At 42.5% G+C, this 4,239-nt stretch overlaps 1 non-coding gene and 1 pseudogene across 1 annotated transcript; both read left to right on the plus strand.

Moving 5' to 3' along the window:
• Positions 1–884: 884 nt before the first annotated feature.
• LOC114095127 (U6 spliceosomal RNA) lies at positions 885–989 on the plus strand. Its single transcript, XR_003583197.1, has one exon. It is a non-coding gene; the product is annotated as a U6 spliceosomal RNA (small nuclear RNA).
• On the plus strand, positions 960–1,544 carry LOC114095053 (large ribosomal subunit protein uL16-like; annotated as a pseudogene).
• The last annotated feature ends 2,695 nt before the right edge of the window (positions 1,545–4,239 follow it).

Consider the following 4,239-nt stretch of genomic DNA (forward strand, 5'->3'; position numbering starts at 1 on the left):
AGTTCAAGGCCAATCTGGGCAACACTCAGATGAGCTTTGTTAAACCTTTAGTCAAGGAGAGAGTCTATGTCAACAGGTCAAGAAAATCAAGAACAAGCTGGAAAATGTCTATTCTGATCTCGATAGAAGGTTTTGAGACAGGAAGAGGAACATTACAGGGAGACAGGATAAGGGATAGTCTAATTACACCAGCCACTGAAAAGACTGATAAATTCCAGCCACCAAAAATGAGGCACAGCGTCCATACTGAATGCTGCTAAAATTTAAATAAAAAACAACAACAACAAAAAGACCCAGTTATCTCTGTACAAATCAAAGTTGAGTTCAGTTCCCGGGAGTGGGGGGTACTGTTTTCCCTATTCCAGTAATATTTTGCTGATAAAAATCTGACCTTATCACTTGAACAAGTATCCAGCTTTGTGTGTGTGTGTGTGTGTGTGTGTGTGTGTGTGTGTGTATATATATATATATATTTTTTGGTACCAGGGATTGAACCCAGAGGTGCTCAATCACAACAACCAAGTCATATCCCCAGCCCCCCCACCTTTTTTTAATTTTTACTTTGAGATAGAGTCTTGCTAAATTGCTTAGGGCCTTGCTAAGTTGCTGAGGCTGGCTTTGAACTTGGAATCCTCCTGCCTCAGCCTCCCAAACTGCTGGGATTATTGGCATGCACCACTACCTCACCTGGCCAGCTTTATCTTTGACACTATTAGCTGTCACCAATGAAACTGAGCAAAGCTGCGATTGCAGGGGGATTACTATCAAATAACAGAAATCACACACCCAATAAATATAAACACAGTTACCACAGCATATTGACAAGAGCTACAGCAGAGATTTTGTAGCAGAATGGCAGAATTCGATCAAGAAATAATTTTGGAGTGCTCATTTCAGCAACATATACACTAAAATTGTGAACAACACAGAGATTAACATGGCTTCTGAACAAGGAAGACATGCAAATTCATGAAGCATTTTATATTTTTGTTGTCCCTGATGCTAAGCTCCATATCTTTGACCTTGAACAGAAGAAGGCAAAAGTGGATGAGTTCCCCTTTTTTTGGTGTCAGATGAATGTGGGCAGCTAGACTCTGAAGCCGTGGGAGCTGCCTGTATTTGTGCAAACAAGTACATGGTAAGAAGTGGTGGCAAAGATGGCTTTCTTATTTGAATGCAGTTCCACACTTCTACATCAAAAAAATGTTTTTCTGCCCTGAGGCTGATAGTCTCCAGACAGGTATGCAGGGTGCCTTTGGAAAAGCCCAGAGCACAGTGGCTAGGGTTCATGTTGGCCAAGTCATCGTGTCCAGCCGCACCAAGCTGCAGGACAAGGAACATGTGATTGAGGCTGTATGCAGGGCCAAGTTCAAGTTACCAACCACGGAAAGCTCCATATCTCAATGAAATGGAAGTTTACCAGGTTTAAAGTTGATGAATTTGAAGATATAGTGGCTGAGAAGTGGCTCATTCCTAATGACTGGAGGGTCAAATATATCCCCAGTCATGGTCCCCTGTACAAGTGGCAGAACCTGTACCCATGAGGGCTCCTACTGTATTGTCTCCTTCTTAATAAAAACTCAACAATAAATCCTGTATCATATAAAAAAATTTTGAAAAAGCAACAAAGGGGCATGTATAGTTTAGAAAAGAATAAAGATTGCATCAAACCAGCTTCAGAGATGAGAATCAATGGTGTAAAATGTGGTCTGGGCAACAGACAAGTTGAGAGTGGATGTGTGAGAGTCATAAGGGAAAGAGGAGGTGCCAGCAGTCAGTCCAGGCTTTGAGAAAATCTATAACCCAGGGTAACACTGGGGCAGCCCTCAGGGTCTCCATCTTGAGCTGCAGTGGCCTCTTCCAACACACTACAGAAAGACTCCTTCTGCCCAGCCTGCAGGGTCATTGTGGGCAAACTGGGAAAGGTTTTCCTGCTTCACACAGACCAGACTGTTAGAGCAACTTCTGAGAAGGAAATCCAAAGAGGGGTAGGAAGGAGTCCAGAACATGGATTAGCAGATCTGGGCATCTCAATGTGCAGCTTCTGTGCATTTTGTGTAATTCAGAACATAAAGAATCTGAGTTACCCTGGGATTCGAGTGGAGAAAGGGATTCACTTGGTTTTCTTTTACTTTCCAGGGCTCTTTGTTGATGGTGATTTTTTGTTTATTTATTTATTATTATTATTATTATTATTATTATTATTTACTCCTCCCCTAGTCTGCTTGGTTAAGGAGAAAATCTGAAAACCTGAGCTCTCTTAACCCCACTTACAAACATTCCTAATGTTTTTCTTTTTTCCATGTTTTTTATTGGTGCAATGTAGTTGGACATAATGGTGGGATTCCTTGTTCCATATTCATACATGCACACTATATAACAATATAATTTGGCAAATATCATTCCCCACTATTTCTCCTCTCCCTCCCCTCCTCCCTCCACCTTGTCCGTTTCCTCTACTCTTCTGATCTCTCTGGGATTTTTAGAAGACCCCCCCCTCACACACACACACACACACACACACACTTTTTTTTCCCTGGCATTTTTCTAAGTCCCCAAGTCCTTACGGTCGGTTTATGTTTAAAGTGTCTCTTCAACTGCGGAAGGAAGGCCAAATTAGCACGTGACCACGTCTGTCTCCCCTTCTGATTGGTGCAGCAGCATCAGTCACTCTGTGATCTGGTTGCCTAGGTAACCCAGTCGCTAGCCCCAATCTTTAGGGTCCCAGGGACTGTGTCTTTGTGCATGGGCGTGCCTTCCTTCATCCCCATGGGTGGAGCCACCTTTTCCTTTGTAATATTATCCCTTGCCCTGTTTAGAATAGAATGTTCCATGGAAACACCCTTCCTGTGCCCCCTTCTCTTACTCTCCCCTTGGCTGTGTCCTTTCTAGATGTCAGTCAACCTGCTGACAGCAGACATCATGAAGCTAGATTCAGCCCCTTGAAACCTGAACCCTTATCTCATTTGAATGGCTTTTCCTCAAGAAAAGGGGTCAGCACATGCTCTCTCTCTTTCTGCGGACCCTTAAGGTCAGAGGAGCCATCACAGCACCCCCAAAGAAAAAGGTATTTCTGTCTCCAGTGTGGTTATTTTGTGCAGCCCAATTCCCCTGGAGTGACCCCTGAGTGTTTTAGTAGCATGCAACTTGGCATTCAACCATCTGGACTTCATTTCCAAGTTCCTGGTTCAGATATCCCCTAATCCATGTTGTAACTGTCTACTGCAAAGGCTTCCTGGTTGTTTCTGTTTCTAGTTCTCCTCCCCATCTCAACTGGCATTTGTCCTGCTGTCAGAAATCATCTAAGATACAGACTGAGCTTGTCATATTCTTTCTGAAAACCCTTCAGCGTCTCCCTGTTTCTTAACTGGCAAAGTCCACACCCTCAGAACAGAGTTACAATCTGGACCTATATTCTTCCTCTCCGACCAGCCCTCCCACGCTTCCTGTTGTATCACCTGCATCCCTCACCTGCCTTCTAGATGCAAGAAGGTTGCCATGTTTCAAAAGTACCAAGCCTTTTACTTCCTGATGCTTTCTGTTGTGTGGTTCCCTCTGCCTGTGATGCCTTCATGTGCAACTCCCTGCCTTTGGCTGGCACACTGCAAACCCCTCACCACTGGCACAGATGTTCCCTCCTCCATGAAGCCACCATGACTCTCCCAGACAAAATCAATGCTTCCATCCGGTCTACTGCCTAAGCCCTTAGCATTTCTCTATTGAATTATTATTGGTTTTGTCTTTAACATTGTCAATGTATCACTTGTTTAAGTAGACTTTTACAAGATTGCCAAATCCTTGAAGGTAGAAATGGAGTTACATACACAATTTGACACTGTTGTTAATATAGGTATGACCCAATATATTGCCACAAACTGTTCAGCATTTTTGAATGTGTTGTAATCTTCTCTTTTCATCATTGCCACAAACTGTTCAGCATTTTTGAATGTGTTGTAATCTTCTCTTTTCATCAGGATTGTAAATTTCCTGTAGTTAAGTGCTTCTCTTCCTCCCTACCCACGGTTCTCCAATCATTACTATGAGCTTCAATTGTCCTAATATGTGTAAAAGGATAGATTAGATCACCTATGGGTCCTATATCTAGGTCTAACATTTGATAATTCATTTCTTCCATGTTTTTATTGGTTCATTATAGTTGTACATAATGGTGGGATTTGTTGTTACATATCCATACATGCACACAATATAACAATATAATTTGGTCAATATCATTCCCCA

The sequence above is a fragment of the Marmota flaviventris genome, chromosome 6 (genome assembly GCF_047511675.1).
Source record: "Marmota flaviventris isolate mMarFla1 chromosome 6, mMarFla1.hap1, whole genome shotgun sequence".
NCBI classification, from domain to species: Eukaryota; Metazoa; Chordata; class Mammalia; order Rodentia; family Sciuridae; genus Marmota; species Marmota flaviventris.